General features: G+C 41.1%; 1 pseudogene; it reads right to left on the bottom strand.

Moving 5' to 3' along the window:
- Nucleotides 1-10,411: 10,411 nt before the first annotated feature.
- LOC130463819 (eukaryotic translation initiation factor-like) lies at nucleotides 10,412-13,023 on the bottom strand (annotated as a pseudogene).
- Nucleotides 13,024-22,237: the final 9,214 nt, after the last annotated feature.

The raw sequence follows: 22,237 nt of genomic DNA, 5'->3' as shown, positions 1-22,237 counted from the left end.
GCTTCCAAATCACTATTACGCCTAATTTCTCTTTTGCCTCCATTGTTGAGTATTTTCCCAAAAGCTTCAAACCTTGATCAAGATCCAAGCTATCCACAATCAAGGTGGATATGAACTGTCGGTGAACCAAGTAGAGGAACTACGATTGGAGTTTTTGTTCGTGTTCGTTGACATAAGTGGAAAACACGCTCCAAACGTATGTATTGCTTAATCTGTGCTTTATACATGTTTCCTGGCTTTGGGGTTATTCCGCTATCATGTTATGTATTTAACTGTAAACCCCTACAGTGGTATCATGAGCTTCATGTAACTAAGTACTTTTTAGCATGTTTATATGTTTTTGATATTGTCGAAATTTTTCGTGACTTTTCGAATATTTTCTTGATTATTGGACGAATCGTAGAAAATGGTTCTGTATTCGTAAAGTGTCGTAATTTCAACTTTTCTGGCCCTAATCTGATTGGAAATGGCGTTTAAAAAACAACTCACGAGAACAGAATGTCAAAAACAGTCCCCGAATGTAACACCCTGATAATTCCTTATATTTATAATTCCTTTTTTCGACTTATATAAAAGATTACCAAGATATTACCGCCACCGTGATAACGGCTACGGCTATCTACCATAATTACGCAGCGAAATTTAACTAACTTTCAAACATAATAAATAGTTAATGGTCAATCAACAACCTGGAACCATTAAGGCCCAAAAACCAAAGCATTAAATAGTTTAAAACCCATTAACTAAAGTATAAATAAATATAGTAGTCGTGACTAGAAAATAAAAATAGAGTTTATAAATACGGAAGAATAAATAATCACTACTACAAAAATGGGCAAAGAAACCCTTAAGAAAAGATCCATTGGTTGAGATAACGGGTCTCTTTAATATAAGAAACCCAATATTAAAGATAACGGGTCTCTAATTACATAAATTACCCACAATTATCTGCGAAAAATAAGATGGAAAAAACGAGAGACCCCTTATTTTAAATAACGGGTCTCTAATTTATCAAAGGGCCCACATTTTTCGTACAGAAAATCAAAAGGGAAAATGTGAGACCCGTTAGTTTAGATAACGGGTCTCCTGTGTACCCTGGGCCCACAAAGCCAATTTACGAGAAAAGCAGGAGAGCCCTTATTTGATACCGGGTCTCTTTCGTTTCCTTCTTTCACATCTTCCAACAAACTTGTTCCATTAGAAAAAAAGTGAAACCCAGAGCTTTTCCTTCCATCTCTTCCTCTGCACTTCCCCTCTAGATCTGGAAACCCGATTGAGAAAATAATCTGCGATAATGGCGCCTCATTACTTGAAAGAACCTGGAAGCGAGCATCCAGAGTTCAGCAAGCTACACTCTCGCAGATCCAAAATGGAAGAACCTTTTCCAGGTCTGTAATTTTTTAGTTTCAATATCCGATTTTGTGATGTTTTGTTGATTTCATTTGAATTAAGTTCATGTTGATTTAGTTGCAATTGTGTTGCCTTTTTTTCTTATTTGTTCTGGATTTCACGGAATTTAAGGTTTTTTACTTGCACGGTTATGTTTTGTGAGATTAGGGTTTTTAGGGATCGTTCTTCGGGAGGATTTGAGGGGAATTAGGATTTCAGATTGGTTAAAAGTTTCGTGGGTGTAAAGGCAATCTAGGTAATAAATCGGAAAATGAAGAATTGCGGCTAAGTTTGTGTGTTCTGCGAAATTAGTAATTGTTATTTTCATGTGGGATTTTCGATTTGCGATTTTAATTTGTAATTGTTGTTACAAAGTTAGGTTTTTTTTTCTGAATTTTTCAAATTCAATTTCAACTACAAAGTTAGGTTTTTTCTTTCCTGAGGTTCTGCAAATTTCTAATTGACTGTGTGAAATTGTGGCTTTAGTCGAATTTGAATAATATGAATTAAGCCAAAGATGTTTGGTTATATGCCTCATTATATTTCCTTAAACTGAGTGTAGTAGCTTAGAGTTCCATAATTTTAGCATAGTTAAAAATTTAGCTCTCGACAAATTATATAATTAAGAACTTATTCTATCCTTCCTTTAAGACAATGGATTTGGTTAGCTATGTCTGATTTCCAACAATTTATTTTGGGTTTTAAACATGGCTTCAGAGAAAGATAATGAGATAGGTGGTGCACGAATGAGATTGAGGCCTTACGAGCAACTGAAGGAAAAGGCTTTAGATGAGGTATATATTCTGAGATACTTTGTCATATTTTTTATTTAACTTCATTTGTTACTTTTCCATAATCTTCAGCTAAGTCTATATGCATTGTGTATTACTTTCTGTATTCTCCCCCCTTGTACAACTCAAAATGAACTACGAAAAGTCTATATGCATTGTGTATTACTTTCATTTTCCTTAGCTTTTTATATCAATTTTGCATTACTTGTTTATATTCCGATTTTCTGAAATAATACAGAGAGTATAGACTATAGAGTATGTTTTAAACCGGAGTTCTTTCATTTTCCTTAACTTCTGATATCAATTTTTGCATTAATTGTTTATATTCATATTTCTGAATTGATACAGAATATAGAGATGTGTACCTGTGATCTTTGCAATATTAGTATGCCACAACCTTCTTCTTCTTAGAACTGGTTATGATCCTACTGCATTCTTCTTCCTAGTACTGCATTATCTTCACATGTTCTAAAACTACCAATCGTCTTGTCGTATGATTTTCATATTGGTGATTATGGATAATATGTACGCGTGTAACTGAATTCCTTACAATAATCAGTTTATATGCAATTCCACACTTTAGCTGCACTCTGTAAAAGAAAAATCGGGAGTAGAATTTCTCCCTTTGTTTAAAAAAATATATCACCACATGCAATTCTTTACTAAGCTCATTTGTTCATCCAAAGGACTCTCGATTACTCAAAACTTCCCAGTTGTCAAGTAATGATCCCGGGATTTCTAATTTTGTACACTATATTGAAAGGTTCCCTGGTAAGTGGGTCAGTTTTATCTATAAATTTTCCTTAGTTGGTTCAAGGGCTGGTAAATTGGCACTTACGGCAGTATTTCTACAACTTTTGTAATGGCGGTCCTCTCACATGTGTAGCTTTATTGATTAAAGGTGTGCGACATAGCACCTTGCTGTCCTGCCGTTAAGGAATTCACTGTTGTAGATGATAAGCAAATGTTCTTAAATTCTTCTAGCATGCTTCTTTTGTCTGTTAATTTGTCCTTATAGTTCTTTCTCCATTGTGTCTTTCAGATAAAATGGTCTATGACAGGAGAGAAACAAACCAAGAGGCTATGATTTAATATAATTTTGCATACAAGGGACATGAAAGATTAATCTCTCAAATCAATCCCATGATAACTTCTCCCGCAAGTTATCTCTACAAACCTGTTTATTGAAAACTACTCCCCAACCATGCAAGTGCATTGATGGATCATCATAGGGTCATTAAGACAAAGGCCATGACCGAATGACATGAAGCACGAAGTCAACAAAAGCTGAGTACGAACAAGCTAGACTGAAATCCTAGTCTAACATGCTTCATTCAACACTATAATAATCCACATGCAAAAGCCATTTAATAAACAATTAAGCATGGAGACAGACTCGATACTCGACATGACTCTTGACTCACATATTAATAAGAATTAGGTTCGAACGGGTAAAATATAATAACCACTGAGGGAACATAAGGGTGTTGGGAGCCAACCAAGCACCAAATAAATAAGGGTCGAACTTTCTACCGACAGTCGGGCCATACCGACAGGAATTCCAGTGCATAAAAGCTTAAAACAACGTCTTGTATCATTCAAGGAGTACATGTTTCTGACAAGACTCCCCCCATTGTTCATACTCAAGGTATATACGTTCCAAGTGTTTTGAAGCTCATTCGGGTTACACTTTACGTTAATTAGTATGTTATGTTCAAGGTGTTAGGTTATGACAAATATAAAACATATATTTCATGCGGAAAAACCATAAAGCCAGGAAACCAAATTAATTGTCACATAGTCAATTAGCATAAATTAGGATACATACATGTGACGCGTGCCTTCCCTAGCTGCTCCCAAACCGAACAAGAACAAGTTTAGGACTCCAAGTGTCGCCCCTCCGTAGATAGTCCACAGCACGTTCTGATCCGCCTTAGATTCAATTAACTAGATTATTATCTAAGGTTTTATGTTATTCGAAAGCTTAATTATTTAGACAAATTATTAAGTTCGTTTAAACTTAAAACTATATGAATACTTATGATTATTGTGTTGTATAAATTGTGATTATGTATCACCTATTTATAGGGAGGAAATATCGGACTTAGATTTCCACTAGGATTCAATTTTACTAATTCGATTAGAGTTCTAGTTAAATTAATCCTTTTGAATTAAGTGTTTAATCAAACAACTAACTCTTGTGGATTTAGGAAAACCATTAATCGAACAATCCTAAGCGTCTAAGGATTCGTAGCATCGCACAAACACACACACACGCAGCCCACAAAGGGGCGCGCTGTGCGCGGCTCGGCCCAGCAGCGCTGGCAGCACGCGGCCCATTGCTTTGGTGCTGCTGATGGCCTGCCTTGCTTTGCTCGGCTGGGCCTGGCCTTGCTCCGTGCTCGGCTGGGCCTGCCTTGCTTGGCTGAGCTCGCTGCTGGTGCTTGCTCGCTGCGCGGGCTTCGCTAGGCGCAGGCCTGGCTTCGTGTTGGTCCTTGCGTCTAGCAAGCTCGTCCGATAATTATTTCGTACGTCGCACTTCCGATTCGTTTTCCGATTTCGGAATTCATTTCTGATTCGAACAATATTTAATATTTTTGATTCTGGAATTTATTTCCGTTTCGAACAAATATTTAATATTTCCGATTCCGATAATATTTCTTATTCCGGCAATATTTCCGTTTCCGGCAATATTTCTGATTCCGGCAATATTTCCATTTCCAATAATATTTTCCGATACGTACCATGTTTCCGTTTCCGGCAACATCTACGACTTGGATAATATTTATATTTCCGATACGATCCATATTTCCGTTTCCGGCTATATCATCGTTTCCGGAGTATTCATATTTTGCCTTTTGACGATTTCAGCTCCCACTGAAACCGAGATCCATCGATTCCGAATATTCATAAATGGAGTATTTATTTCACTTAAATACTTGATCCGTTCACGTACTATTTGTGTGACCCTACGGGTTCAGTCAAGAGTAAGCTGTGGACTAATATTATTAATTCCACTTGAACTGAAGCGACCTCTAGCTAGGCATTCAGCTCACTTGATCTCAATGAATTATTAACTTGTATAATTAATTGATACTGAACCGCATTTATTAGACTTAGCATTGAATGCATACTTGGACCAAGGACATTATTTCCTTCAGTCTCCCACTTATCCTTAGGGACAAGTGTGCATTTCCTAATTCCTTTGTCGCTTGATGCTTGCTCATGAACATAAGGTAAGAGTCGTCATCCTTATTATGTCCAGAGGTATTTCTTGGTTTCAGAGTTCAACTAATCAAATAAACAGATAATTATAGCCTATGATTCATCTGAGCACGGCCATGCATTTTTCAGTTTCTAGCTCTCCGAGTGGCCTTGTACAACGTACAACATCTCATCCCGATTTATGGGACAACAATCCCAATCTTGCGATCTTGAGGGTAGACTTCGTTTGATAGGTGATTACCCGAGCGTTGTCGTTATAGCCTCCTTTTACGGTGCGACGGTTGACAATGTCAAAGTAACCAGTTCTCAAACAAGTAATCTCAAATCACTCAGGTATTGAGGATTAGTGTCTTAATAATGTAATGAAATTTACTTATGACAGATTTTCATCTCTTACAGTAAAGTTTCATAGGTCTGTCCGATACTAGTCTTCTCAAAGTAAGTATCTATGCAAATGATTGCGACATTGCCATGTCCACATAGTTCAAGAAACAGAACTACTAGTCATCTTGCATTCTAGTCGTCTAGCGTTTTCTATGCGTCCACCTTTATAGAAAACTCCGACCAGGGACCATTTTGAACTTTTGACATTCAAGTTCACTTGATATTCATTTCTTAGTCACAGGACTGGTCCTGACAGTCTATCTTGAATATATCGTCAAATTGAAGGGACTCATTGTTGTGGGAGTTTTTCCGAGTCTTGCTGACGAGGAGATATGCAGTCCATAGCTTACCCAGTCCGATGTGCCACCTACAAAACAAGAATATTCCTTTCGGAATATTCCCTCCGATGCTTAAGTAAGTATAAGATTTTAGAAAGAGAGAGAGTTTAGAAAGGGAAAGAGTTTAGAGAGAGAGAGAGAGAGAGAGAGTTGTTACGCTTTTCAATATGCCATCTCTCGGGGAGAGAAAAATCTGATCCTTTGTCTTGGAAAGTGAGGGTATTTATAAGGCCTTTGACATAAGGAAAACCCTAATGGAGAAAGTCTATGATTGGCTGATCGTTCTTAGAATGACAAGTGTCACATCTGAAGGAAATAATGCCCTTGGTCCAAGTATGCATTTAATGTTAAGTCTAATAAATGCGGTTCAGTATTAATTAACAAGTTACTAATTCAGTGAGATCAAGTGAGCTGAATGCCTAGCTAGAGGCCGCTTCAGTTCAAGTGGAATTAATGATATTAATCCACAACTTACTCTTGACTGAACCCGTAGGGTCACACAAATAGTACGTAAACGGATCAAGTATTTAATGGCATTAAATACTCCATCTATGGATATTCGGAATCGACGGATCTTGGTTTCAGTGGGAGCTAAGTTCGTCAAAGGCAAGTAAATGAATACTCCGGAAACTATGATATTGCCGGAAACGGAAATATGGATCGTATCGGAAATATAAATATTATCCAAGTCGTAGATGTTGCCGGAAACGGAAACATGGTACGTATCGGAAAATATTATCGGAAATGGAAATATTGCCGGAATCGGAAATATTGCCGGAAACGGAAATATTGTCAGAATCGGAAATATTATCGGAATCGGAAAAATAATTTCGGAAACGGAAATATTAAATATTAGTTCGAAACGGGAATTAATTCCGGAATTGGAAATATTAAATATTGTTCGTATCGGAAATGAATTTCGGAATCGGGAATTTAATCAGAAGCGCGTCGTACGAATTAGCATCGGACGAGACTTACTAGACAAAGGCCCAGCATGAAGCCAGGCCTGCGTCCAGCAAGCCATGCGCATCAACACAACGCAGCAAGGCCACGCCAGGTCCAGCACAAGGCCAGGCCCAGCATGGCGCGCGCGCAACATGGGATGTGCGGTGCTCGTGCTCGTGTGCGGTTGTGTGCGATACGAATCCTAAAGCTATCGGAATTCGTTCTATGATTAAATCCTAATCCTAGTAGATAGAATTTATTTAATAGAGTTCTAAAGGGATTCTAATTAAACTAATTGGTATTCTAATAGGATTCTAAATCCTTTTCCATGAGTCTATAAATATGTGCCTAGGTTCACAAATTTAGACACAAGTTTTTCAAGTATTCAAAGCTAGGATTTTTAAGCAGAAAAATCAGCCATAACACTTGCCCTATTTAGCCGAAAATAAGTAGTACCTTAAGGGCGATTCTAGTTGGTCAATCTTAAGGCGGATCCAGACGTGTTGTGGACTTTCTACGGAGGGACGACACTTGGAGTCCTAAAGACTTGTTCTTGTTCGGTTCGGGCGCAGCTAGGGAGGGCACGCTACAAAGTGTATGCATCCTAGACTAATTATATGATTATGTGCAATTAATATGTATCCTGGCATTAAGGTTTTTCCGCATGATTTATGTTGTTCATATGTATCATAACCTAACAACATCAGATGTGACAAATAACATTTATTGGGCCTTGGGCCAGTTTGACCGTGTTTGGAATGTGTATAAGTGTATTATGGAATGGTGCAACATTGGCAAATCCACTTGATTGAGTTGTTGATTTGTCATGATAGAGACGATGTGGCAAGTTATCCTTGGGCCATGGTGTCTGGCTATTTTATGCCACATCATTTGCCCCTCGAAGGGGGTCTTATCTTTTTACAAGGTAAATACCCTTTGAAAATGTCGTAAGTGTTACAACTAGTACCTTATGACGAGAAGCAACATGTCATAAGTTACGACTAGAAAACTTGAGTGAGCAATTTTGTGCTCTAACATGTGGCTAGCCATGATTCATAACGAGAGATTTAGGACGAGAGCTTGCAAGTCATGAAGAAAGCATTTTACTTATGACGAGAGGTAACGTGTCATAAGTTACGACGAGAGCACATGGTTGTGAGCGATTTTGAGCTCCAACATGTGGCTAGGCATGAGTCATGACGAGAGCTTTAGGACGAGAGCTTGCAAGTCATGACGAAGGCATTTTACTTATGACGAGAGGTAACGTGTCATAAGTTACAACGAGGGCACATGGTTGTGAGAGATTTTTAGCTCCAACATGTGGCTAGGCATGAGTCATGACGAGAGAATTAGGACGACGCCATGCAAGTCATGATGAGAGCAATAGACTTATGACGTGAGGTAACGTGTCATAAGTTACGACGAGAGCACATGGTTGTGAGAGATTTTAAGCTCCAACATGTGGCTAGGCATGAGTCATGACGAGAGCATTAGGACGACGCCTTGCAAGTCATGACGAAGGCATTTTACTTATGAAGAGAGGTAACGTGTGATAAGTTGCGACATGGTTGTGAGCGATTTTGAGCTCCAACATGTGGCTAGGCATGAGTCATGACGAGAGCGTTAGGACGACGCCTTGCAAGTCATGAAGAGAGAAATAGACTTATGAAGAGAGGTAACGTGCCATAATTTACGACGAGAGAACATGGTTGTGAGCGATTTTGAGATCCGGCCAACATGTGGCTAGGCATGAGTCATGACGAGAGCATTAGGACGACGCCTTGCAAGTCATGACAAAGGCATTTTACTTATGACGAGAGCAATAGACTTATGACGAGAGGTAACGTGTCATAAGTTACGACGAAAGCACATGGTTGTGAGCGATTTTGAGCTCCAACATGTGGCTAGGCATGAGTCATGACCAGAGCATTAGGACGGCGCCTTGCAAGTCATGACGAAAGCATTTTACTTATGACGAGAGGTAACGTGTCATAAGTTGCGACGAGGGCACATGGTTTTGAGCGATTTTAAGCTACAACATGTGGCTTGGCATGAGTCATGACGAGAGATTAAGGATGACGACTTGCAAGTCATGACGAGACAAATAGACTTATGACGAGAGGTAACGTGTCATAAGTTACTACGAGAGCACATGGTTGTGAGCGATTTTGAGCTCCAACATGTGGCTAGGCATGAGTCATGACGAGAGCATTAGGACGACGCCTTGAAAGTCATAACGAGAGCAATAGACTTATTACGAGAGGTAACGTGTCATAAGTTACAACGAGAGCACATGGTTGTGAGCGATTTTGAACTCCAACACGTGGCTAGGCATGAGTCATGACGAGAGCATTTGGACGACGCCTTGCAAGTCATGACGACAACATTTTACTTATTACGAGAGGTAACGGGTCATAAGTTGCGACGAGGGCACATGGTTGTGAGATATTTTAAGCTCCAATATGTGGCTAGGCATGAGTCATGACGAGAGAATTAGGACGACGCCTTGCAAGTCATGACGAGAGTAATAGACTTATGACGAGAGGTAACGTGTCATAAATTACGACGAGAGCACATGGTTGTGGAAAAAGGGTCATTTGCATCGTACTTTTAAGCACATTTGCGTCGCACATCGTGCGTGGCAAAAGCTCTCGACGCAAATGACTAAAAGTCATTTGCGTCGCACATTTGTGTGACGCAAATGAACCTTATTTGCGTCGCACATTTAGCAAATGTGCGACGCAAATAACTTTTCAGGCATGGTGCTGAAAAGTCATTTGCAACGCACATTAGCTAAATGTGCGACGCAAATAAGGTTCATTTGCGTCGCACATTTAGCTAATGTGCGTTGCAAATGACTTTTCAGCACCATGCCTGAAAAGTCATTTGCAACGCACATTAGCTAAATGTGCGACGCAAATGACTTTTAGGCGAAAAAAAAAAGTCATTTGCCACGCACATTAGCTAAATGTGCGTTGCAAATGACTTTTTTTTTAAAAAAAAAAATTCGTTTTTTAATATTTTAGTTACAACCCAATAAAAGGCAAATTCACCATAGATCACCCAACATGTTGATAACCTAACTACACTTTTAACATAAAAGTTTAAGTGAACCATAAACGAATGAGGCCCAAGATATCATTCAAGCAGATGAAAAAGAAAGTGGAGATGGAAACAATAGCCATGAGATGAGTAACTTGAATATGGAGCTGAGTAAAAACAGCAACAATCTCTAGGAAGTTGATGACCAAGTTGCAAAGACAGAGAAACTTGGACTGCAACAGACTGCAGCCATAAAGTTAGTACAAGAATCACTTAATGCAATCCTACAATATGATGCAGAGTCATTTCATCAACAGCCAAATCCAGTCCAAGAAATGGCTAATAGTTCTGTCAGAGAGAGAATTTCAACTCCTACAACCTCCATCGAAGAAAATTGCAGCTAAGCTGGTGAAATAGATGGAAAAGTGACTGGTAGATCAGCAGAAAAGCAACAACAAACAGGTAAAAGATCCTACAAAAAGAACCAGATGAACATAAGAGTTCATGAAAACAAATGTCCAAGAGTTTCAGCAAGCTCAAAAAATTAGTCATTACCTTAATAACAGACACACTGGTTTATAGATTATCAGATTATCAGACACACTGGTTTATAGATGAATCTTATTCATCGGTTGCATCAATGTAAATCAAAATTGAAAGTCATGAGCAGCTGCTGTGAGCTAGCCACCAGATATTGCATCAATATTCTGCGAATTTACTTTCATAAATATAGGATTTGAGACCATCTGTAAGGTAGCTTTGAATTTATTAGTCAGACCGTGATCTATTAGGTGCTCAAACTAACGCAAATCAGCCTCGGTATCATAATGCACGAACAGAACAGAATGAACAACATAGGATGCACAGAACAACACAGAACAGAACATGAACGAAATAGAACAGAATAACAACTAAAATGAACAGATCACACCTGCTGCTGTCAGAACTGCTGCTCCCAGAACTGCTGCTTCCAGAATTGCTGCACATAAATAGCAAGACCAGAAATTTATTAGAAACACAACGAGAAATAACCATTCTTAAGAAATCCAGGGGGGTTGGAAAGCTAGAAGGTGAGGAAACATGAACAAAGAAACAAGAATAAAACTCACTGTGTACATTATAGGCAGAAGAAACAATAAAATTGATCATAACCATGTTGAATTGAGCCATAAAATTCTACACCTAACTCAAGAAGAAAAGTTCAGAATAATGCTCTACTTTTACCAAAAAAAAATTGAGTATGATTCTACAATTTTATGTGTGATTACAGTCACTAGTGTGGTCTCTAGGAATCCTATATAAAAAATCTGTGTTCTAATCTTGTTTGCAACTATGGCCGACTGGCCATGCCTCCTTTGCAGCAAGAAAAATATTCACTATTTTCAGAATAGTACAAAATGCATAAAACATCTTCCATGGCTCGAATATAAATGTGACTATTAATTTCATAGAGGCCAGCAAAAGAACTCGTTCTTCCATTTTAAGATCAAAGGGAACAAAATGAATTTACAAATGTTCTGAACTTCTCTTCTTAATTACTCAAAGAGTTAGCTAATCAAGTAATGAACAATTTAAGGTGCATGGTAGAGAAAGATCAAGCTGTAAATCCTTACGATAAAAGATGGGAAGAAGAAGCTGAGAATGATCAAACTTCGGCAGGGCATACTTCCTACAGTATTCAAGAAAACGGCAGCTGCAATAACCCTACAAATGAAGAAAACAGCTTCGCCCAATTTGAACATTCTTGGCCTGCATTCTCTGGTTGTCACTTTCTCAAGCAGATTGAACTTGGACCAATAACAACGGCACGTCGACAAACCATTTTTCCTCACCAGCTTCCTCAGCAGCATAACACTGACATGATCACGAACTTGATCATCTCAGAATCACGAACTTGATCAGCAAATATGCAACCTTGTAAAAAGCAGAATGTGAATTAATGTGATTAACTCTGTCATGGTTACAAGTGTAAACTTGATCGAATTAATTTACAAATAGTTTCATCCATGCTATCGTAACCGCACCTCCATTGCTGACTTGCTCCAGCTCTTCCTTTCCGAAAACACCAGTGCAAACTCCTATTGCCATAGCTCCCTCAGATTCAGCTGCTATAATATCATTTGGCTGCAAAAGAATATACACATAATTCAAAAGACAAAAACAAAAATAAAAATTCATTACCATGAAAATTATTGTGCGACATTTCAAAAAATCATATAGTAATGGACAACAAAGTCTACCCATCCAAATTCTACAGAATACACTTTCAAATCCACCAATCTGGTGTCCCTGTGCCCAAAGTCCAAAACACGAAAACCTCATGTCCAGCATAAGAACATTGCACGGTAAGCACAGGCAACAAAGTATAATGAAAAGCATGAACTTGTCGAACAACAAGCAGAAGACAAAAGCCTAGATATTTGCCTATGGCCTACGATGTTTATAATTTAGAGAACAAGTTATGCCAAAAGAAAAAGAAAAAATAAACCTGCACAGCCTCATTCGCAGCATTTCTTGTCCACAGTGAAAGTTTGTCTCCCCTTGAACGCGCACTAGCAACCACACCACATATCTATCAGCTTCATCGAACTGCTCCCCAGTTAGAGCCATCAACTGCTCAAAAGAAAAATTTCAACAAATAGTTAAGCACTTAAGCCACGTGGTTGGAAGTTAGACTGTACGGAAAAAACAAGTTTATTGGGGGGTATGCTTCGGTCAAAATGTTACAAAATTACAGTTTCAAGCCACATTGCCTCAAGATTCGTCTTTCTGCTAGCAGAAACAGTCCACTTGCCTCCATGTGCACACTCAGGATCCTCCCATTTAGGTTCAACTCCAGCCTTGAACAAATGGAAATCAGCGTTTGCTACTAACTTGCCGGGCTTGAATATCTGATCATACAGGCTGCATAAAAGATTCAATTTTCATCTCAGAATGGGCATTGTTCGACTGGATAAATCAATAATTTGTAAGGTTGATTTACTTTATTCTCCACTCACAAGGGAAAGCATTTCATCCAATGAAAAGAATTATTCGAATTTTCCCATTAAAACTCCAAAGTTAACAATGCCCCACATATTTTCTTTATATCTTTCTAACAATGCTAATGAAGATAGCTATTGCATCTCCCAAAAATATTGCATTCTACAGATCCTAGAATCGTTGGTTTCTATATATTATAGGCAAGGCTTGCATTAAAAAAACATATCAAACATCTAACACAAACCAACCAAATTAAAAATTCAACCAAGTATGAATTATAAAACCCCTCCCTATCCTTGGAAATCGACATCAAGTGGACGAAACTATAATGATCTAGCATAATATTCCCCAGCTAACCTTATTAATGATTCCAAAACATGTAATCACGCCAACAATAAGCTAAATTTATACCATAAATTAATCAAATTAACTAAAATTAGGGCAAATAAGAGCTAATCCAGCCAAAAGTTCACAAAACTTGCACCAAATAAAAGTAAAAAAGAACTAATTATTCTACAGCATAAACAAATTAACAAACCCAATTCAAAAAAATCAAAACCCACTTTAGACAAAAAAAAAAAAAATCAATCAAAACTAACAAAAACTTATAAAACCCCAGAAAGCCAAAATCAATCAATATTAAAAATCTGAGACAAAAATAATATCAACAATTATAATTCAATTAAAATGCATAATTAAAATTCAATCATAATGTCTACAATTAAAATTAAAATACACAATTAAAATTCAATAAATATCAAAATTAAAATTCAATACCTAAGAGAGGAGAGAGGACAATGAACAATGGAGGCGGAGTGGGCGGCGGCGGCTGTGCTGTGGGAGACTGCCTTGGGCAGCGGCCGTGCTGTGGGCGACTGCCGTGGGCGGCGGATCTAAATAGGGAGCGGCAGAACCGCAGGGGAAGCAGGGTTTAGGGGAACCGCAGGGTTTAGGGGAATGGCAGAACCGCAGGGGAGGCAAGAAGGAGTGCAGCGCAAGGGGAAAGCAGTGGAGGAGTGGGCGACGGCAGTGAACGATGGCTGCCGGTGAGAACGAAGCAGTGTTGGTGTTGGTTTCGTTTAGGAATTGGGAGTAGAAGCAGTGTTGGTTTCGTTTGGGAGTAGAAGCAATGTTTCAATTCGTTTGCCGAATACCCTAAGTCAGAATGGTGAAGCGCGAATTTGAAAGGAAAAAAAATACACATTGCGTCGCAGCTTTGTTAAACTGCGTGGCAAATGACTCTAGGATGCTACCAGAGTCATTTGCCTCGCAGAATAGTAAAACTGCGACGCACTTGATTGAGTAAATTGCGTCGCAGTTTTACTAATCTGCGACGCAAATGACTCTGGGAGCATCCTAGAGTCATTTGCCTCGCAGTTTAACAAAGCTGCGACGCAAATGACTAAATTTTATGTGAAAATTTGTCTTTTGCGTCACATGTTCAGAATGGCGACGCAAATGCAGCGATGCAATTAAACGTTTTTCCACTAGTGTTTGAGCTCCAATATGTGGCTAGGCATGAGTCATGACAAGAGCATTAGGACGACGCCTTGCAAGTCATGACGAAGGCATTTTACTTATGACGAGAGGTAACGTGTCATAAATTTCGATGAGGGCACATGGTTGTGAGCGATTTTAAGCTCCAACATGTGGCTAGGCATGAGTCATGACGAAAGCTTTAGGATGACGAATTTCAATTCATGACGAGAGCAATAGACTTATGACGAGAGGTAACGTGTCATAAGTTACTACGAGAGCACATGGTTGTGAGAGATTTTGAGTTCCAACATGTGGCTAGGCATGAGTCATGACGAGAGCATTAGGAAGACGCGTTGCAAGTCATGACGAAGGCATTTTACTTATGACGAGAGGTAACGTGTCATAAGTTGCGAGGAGGGAACATGGTTGTGAGCGATTTTGAGCTCCAACATGTGGATTGGCATGAGTCATGACGAGAGCATTAGGACGACGCCTTGCAAGTCATGACGAAGGCATTTTACTTATGACGAGAGCAATAGACTTATGACGAGAGGTAACGTGTCATAAGTTACGACGAGATCACATAGTTGTGAGCGATTTTGAGCTCCAACATGCGGCTAGGCATGAGTCATGACGAGAGCATAATTAGGACGATGCCTTGCATGTCATGACGAAGGAATTTTGCTTATGACGAAAAGTAAGGTGTCATAAGTTGCGACGAGGGAACATGGTTGTGAGCGATTTTAAGCTCCAACATGTGGCTAGGCATGAGTCATGACGAGAGCTTTAGGTTGACGGCTTGCAAGTAATGACGAGAGAAATAGACTTATGACGAGAGATAACGTGTCATAAGTTACGACGAGAGCACATGGTTGTGAGCGATTTTGAGCTCCAACATGTGGCTACGCATGAGTCATGACGAGAGCATTAGGACGACGCCTTGCAAGTCATGACGAAGGCATTTTACTTATGACGAGAGGTACCGTGTCATAAGTTGCGACGAGGGCACATGGTTGTGAGCGATTTTAAGCTCCAACATGTGGCTAGGCATGAGTCATGACGAGAGCTTTTGGATGATGGCTTTAAATTCATGACGAGAGCAATAGACTTATGACGAGAGGTAACGTGTCATAAGTTACGATGAGAGCACATGGTTGTGAGCGATTTTGAGCTCCAACATGTGGCTGGGCATGAGTCATGACGAGAGCATTAGGACGACGCCTTGCAAGTCATGACGAAGGCATTTTACTTATGACGAGAGGTAACGTGTCATAAGTTGCGAGGAGAGCACATGGTTGTGAGAAATTTTGAGCTCCAACATGTGTCTAGGCATGAGTCATGATGAGAGCATTATGGCGACGCCTTGCAAGTCATGACGATGGCATTTTACTTATGATGAGAGGTAACATGTCATAAGTTGCAACGAGAGCACATGGTTGTGAGCGATTTTTAGCTCCAACATGTGGTTAGGCATGAGTCATGACGAGAGAATTAGGACGACGCCTTGCAAGTCATGACGAGAGCAATAGACTTATGACGAGAGGTAACGTGTCATAAGTTACGACGAGAGCACATGGTTGTGAGCGATTTTGAGCTCCAACATGTGGCTAGGCATGAGTCATGACGAGAGCATTAGGACGACGCCTTGCAATTCATGACGAAGGCATTTTACTTATGACGAGAGGTACCGTGTCATAAGTTGCGACGAGGGCACATGGTTGTGAGCGATTTTAAGCTCCAACATGTGGCTAGGCATGAGTCATGACGAGAGCTTTAGGATGACGCCTTGCAAGTCATGACGAAGGCATTTTACTTATGACGAGAGGTACCGTGTCATAAGTTGCGACGAGGGCACATGGTTGTGCGCGATTTTAAGCTCCAACATGTGGCTAGGCATGAGTCATGACGAGAGCTTTAGGATGACGGCTTGAAATTCATGACGAGAGAAATAGACTTATGACGAGAGGTAACGTGACATAAGTTACAACGAGAGCACATGGTTGTGACCGATTTTGAGCTCCAACATGTGGCTAGGAATGAGTCATGACGAGAGCACTAGGACGACGCCTTGCAAGTCATGACGAGCGCAATAGACTTATGACGAGAGGTAACGTGTCATAAGTTACAATGAGAGCACATGGTTGTGAGCGATTTTGAGCTCCAACATGTGGCTAGGCATGAGTCATGAAGAGAGCATTAGGACGACGCCTTGCAAGTCATGAAGAAGGCAATTTACTTATGACGAGAGCAATACACTTATGACGAGAGGTAACGTGTCATTAGTTACGACAAGAGCACATAGTTGTGAGCGATTTTAAGCTCCAACATGTGGCTAGGCATGAGTCATGACGGGAGCATAATTAGGACGATGCCTTGCAAGTCAAGACGAAGGAATTTTGCTTATGACGAAAAGTAAGGTGTCATAAGTTGCGACGAGGGAACATGGTTGTGAGCGATTTTAAGCTCCAACATGTGGCTAGGCATGAGTCATGACGAGAGCTTTAGGTTGACGGCTTGCAAGTAATGACGAGAGAAATAGACTTATGACGAGAGATAACGTGTCATAAGTTACGACGAGAGCACATGGTTGTGAGAGATTTTGAGCTCCAACATGTGGCTAGGCATGAGTCATGACGAGAGCATTAGGACGACGCCTTGCAAGTCATGAAGAAGGCAATTTACTTATGACGAGAGCAATACACTTATGACGAGAGGTAACGTGTCATTAGTTACGACGAGAGCACATAGTTGTGAGCGATTTTGAGCTCCAACATGTGGCTAGGCATGAGTCATGACGAGAGCATAATTAGGAGGATGCCTTGCAAGTCATGACGAAGGAATTTTGCTTATGACGAAAAGTAAGGTGTCATAAGTTGCAACGAGGGAACATGGTTGTGAGCGATTTTAAGCTCCAACATGTGGATAGGCATGAGTCATGACGAGAGCTTTAGGTTGACGGCTTGCAAGTAATGACGAGAGAAATAGACTTATGACTAGAGATAACGTGTCATAAGTTACGACGAGAGCACATGGTTGTGAGAGATTTTGAGCTCCAACATGTGGCTAGGCATGAGTCATGACGAGAGCATTAGGACGACGCCTTGCAAGTCATGACGAAGGCATTTTACTTATGACGAGAGGTACCGTGTCATAAGTTGCGACGAGGGCTCATGGTTGTGAGCGATTTTAAGCTCCAACATGTGGCTAGGCATGAGTCATGACGAGAGCTTTTGGATGACGGCTTGAAATTCATGACGAGAGCAATAGACTTATGACGAGAGGTAACGTGTCATAAGTTACGACGAGAGCACATGGTTGTGACCGATTTTGAGCTCCAACATGTGGCTAGGAATGAGTCATGACGAAGGAATTTTGCTTATGACGAAAAGTAAGGTGTCATAAGTTGCGACGAGGGAACATGGTTGTGAGCGATTTTAAGCTCCAACATGTGGCTAGGCATGAGTCATGACGAGAGCTTTAGGTTGACGGCTTGCAAGTAATGACGAGAGAAATAGACTTATGACTAGAGATAACGTGTCATAAGTTACGACGAGAGCACATGGTTGTGAGCAATTTTGAGCTCCAACATGTGGCTAGGCATGAGTCATGACGAGAGCATTAGGACGACGCCTTGCAAGTCATGACGAAGGCATTTTACTTATGACGAGAGGTACCGTGTCATAAGTTGCGACGAGGGCACATGGTTGTGAGCGATTTTAAGCTCCAACATGTGGCTAGGCATGAGTTATGACGAGAGCTTTTGGATGACGGCTTGAAATTAATGACGAGAGCAATAGACTTATGACGAGAGGTAACGTGTCATAAGTTACGATGAGAGCACATGGTTGTGAGCGATTTTGAGCTCCAACATGTGGCTGGGCATGAGTCATGACGAGAGCATTAGGACGACGCCTTGCAAGTCATGACGAAGGCATTTTACTTATGACGAGAGGTAACGTGTCATAAGTTGCGACGAGAGCACATGGTTGTGAGCGATTTTAAGCTCCAACATGTGGCTAGGCATGAGTCATGATGAGAGCATTATGACGACGCCTTGCAATTCATGACGAAGGCATTTTACTTATGATGAGAGGTAACATGTCATCAGTTGCGACGAGAGCACATGGTTGTGAGCGATTTTAAGCTCCAACATGTGGTTAGGCATGAGTCATGACGAGAGAATTAGGACGACGCCTTGCAAGTCATGACGAGAGCAATAGACTTATGACGAGAGGTAACGTGTCATAAGTTACGACGAGAGCACATGGTTGTAAGCGATTTTGAGATCCAACATGTGGCTAGGCATGAGTCATGACGAGAGCATTAGGACGACGCCTTGCAATTCATGACGAAGGCATTTTACTTATGACGAGAGGTACCTTGTCATAAGTTGCGACGAGGGCACATGGTTGTGAGCGATTTTAAGCTCCAACATGTGGCTAGGCATGAGTCATGACGAGAGCTGTAGGATGACGGCTTGAAATTCATGACGAGAGAAATAGACTTATGACGAGAGGTAACGTGTCATAAGTTACGACGAGAGCACATGGTTGTGACCGATTTTGAGCTCCAACATGTGGCTAGGAATGAGTCATGACGAGAGCACTAGGACGACGCCTTGCAAGTCATGACGAGCGCAATAGACTTATGACGAGAGGTAACGTGTCATAAGTTACGATGAGAGCACATGGTTGTGAGCGATTTTGAGCTCCAACATGTGGCTAGGCATGAGTCATGACGAGAGCATTAGGACGATGCCTTGCAAGTCATGAAGAAGGGAATTTACTTATGACGAGAGCAATACACTTATGACGAGAGGTAACGTGTCATTAGTTACGACGAGAGCACATAGTTGTGAGCGATTTTGAGCTCCAACATGTGGCTAGGCATGAGTCATGACGAGAGCATAATTAGGACGATGCCTTGCAAGTCATGACGAAGGAATTTTGCTTATGACGAAAAGTAAGGTGTCATACGTTGCGACGAGGGAACATGGTTGTGAGATATTTTAAGCTCCAACATGTGGCTAGGCATGAGTCATGACGAGAGCTTTAGGTTGACGGCTTGCAAGTAAAGACGAGAGAAATAGACTTATGACGAGAGATAACGTGTCATAAGTTACGACGAGAGCACATGGTTGTGAGCGATTTTGAGCTCCAACATGTGGCTAGGCATGAGTCATGACGAGAGCATTAGGGCGACGCCTTGCAAGTCATGACGAAGGCATTTTACTTATGACGAGAGGTACCGTGTCATAAGTTGCGACGAGGGCACATGGTTGTGAGCGATTTTAAGCTCCAACATGTGGCTAGGCATGAGTCATGACGAGAGCTTTTGGATGACGGCTTGAAATTCATGACGAGAGAAATAGACTTATGACGAGAGGTAACGTGTCATAAGTTACGACGAGAGCACATGGTTGTGACCGATTTTGAGCTCCAACATGTGGCTAGGAATGAGTCATGACGAGAGCACTAGGACGACGCCTTGCAAGTCATGACGAGCGCAATAGACTTATGACGAGAGGTAACGTGTCATAAGTTGCGACGAGGGCACATGGTTGTGAGCGATTTTAAGCTCCAACATGTGGCTAGGCATGAGTCATGACGAGAGCTTTAGGATGACGCCTTGCAAGTCATGACGAAGGCATTTTACTTATGAGGAGAGGTACCGTGTCATAAGTTGCAACGAGGGCACATGGTTGTGAGCGATTTTAAGCTCCAACATGTGGCTAGGCATGAGTCATGACGAGAGCTTTAGGATGACGGCTTGAAATTCATGACGAGAGCAATAGACTTATGACGAGAGGTAACGTGTCATAAGTTACGACGAGAGCACATGGTTGTGACCGATTTTGAGCTCCAACATGTGGCTAGGAATGAGTCATGACGAGAGCACTAGGACGACGCCTTGCAAGTCATGACGAGCGCAATAGACTTATGACGAGAGGTAACGTGTCATAAGTTACGATGAGAGCACATGGTTGTGAGCAATTTTGAGCTCCAACATGTGGCTAGGCATGAGTCATGACGAGAGCATTAGGACGACGCCTTGCAAGTCATGAAGAAGGCAATTTACTTATGACGAGAGCAATACACTTATGACGAGAGGTAACGTGTCATAAGTTACGACGAGAGCACATAGTTGTGAGCGATTTTGAGCTCCAACATGTGGCTAGGCATGAGTCATGACGAGAGCATAATTAGGAAGATGCCTTGCAAGTCATGACGAATGAATTTTGCTTATGACGAAAAGTAAGGTGTCATAAGTTGCGACGAGGGAACATGGTTGTGAGCGATTTTAAGCTCCAACATGTGGCTAGGAATGAGTCATGACGAGAGCTTTAGGTTGATGGCTTGCAAGTAATGACGAGAGAAATAGACTTATGACGAGAGATAACGTGTCATAAGTTACGACGAGAGCACATGGTTGTGAGCGATTTTGAGCTCTAACATGTGGCTAGGCATGAGTCATGACGAGAGCATTAGGACGCCGCCTTGCAAGTCATGACGAAGGCATTTTACTTATGACGAGAGGTACCGTGTCATAAATTGCGACGAGGGCACATGGTTGTGAGCGATTTTAAGCTCCAACATGTGGCTAGGCATGAGTCATGACGAGAGCTTTAGGATGACGGCTTGAAATTCATGACGAGAGCAATAAACTTATGACGAGAGGTAACGTGTCATAAGTTACGACGAGAGCACATGGTTGTGACCGATTTTGAGCTCCAACATGTGGCTAGGAATGAGTCATGACGAGAGCACTAGGACGACGCCTTGCAAGTCATGACGAGCGCAATAGACTTATGACGAGAGGTAACGTGTCATAAGTTACGATGAGAGCACATGGTTGTGAGCGATTTTGAGCTCTAACATGTGGCTGGGCATGAGTCATGACGAGAGCATTAGGACGACGCCTTGCAAGTCATGACGAAGGAATTTTACTTATGACGAGAGGTAACGTGTCATAAGTTGCGACGAGAGCACATGGTTGTGAGAAATTTTTAGCTCCAACATGTGGCTAGGCATGAGTCATGATGAGAGCATTAGGACGACGCCTTGCAAGTCATGACGAAGGCATTTTACTTATGATGAGAGGTAACATATCATAAGTTGCGACGAGAGCACATGGTTGTGAGCGATTTTAAGCTCCAACATGTGGTTAGGCATGAGTCATGACGAGAGAATTAGGACGACGCCTTGCAAGTCATGACGAGAGCAAAAGACTTATGACGAGAGGTAACGTGTCATAAGTTACGACGAGAGCATATGGTTGTTAGCGATTTTGAGCTCCAACATGTGGCTAGGCATGAGTCATGACGAGAGCATTAGGACGACGCCTTGCAATTCATGACGAAGGCATTTTACTTATGACGAGAGGTACCGTGTCATAAGTTGCGACAGGGGCACATGGTTGTGACCGATTTTGATCTCCAACATGTGGCTAGGAATGAGTCATGACGAGAGCACTAGGATGACGCCTTGCAAGTCATGACGAGCGCAATAGACTTATGACGAGAGGTAACGTGACATAAGTTACGATGAGAGCACATGGTTGTGAGTGATTTTGAGCTCCAACATGTGGCTGGGTATGAGTCATGACGAGAGCATTAGGACGACGCCTTGCAAGTCATGACGAAGGCATTTTACTTATGACGAG

Source organism: Spinacia oleracea, chromosome 6, assembly GCF_020520425.1.
Source record: "Spinacia oleracea cultivar Varoflay chromosome 6, BTI_SOV_V1, whole genome shotgun sequence".
Lineage (NCBI taxonomy): Eukaryota > Viridiplantae > Streptophyta > Magnoliopsida > Caryophyllales > Amaranthaceae > Spinacia > Spinacia oleracea.
Note: the sequence above shows the minus strand (reverse complement) of the source record. Positions and strands in the feature narration are given on the sequence as shown.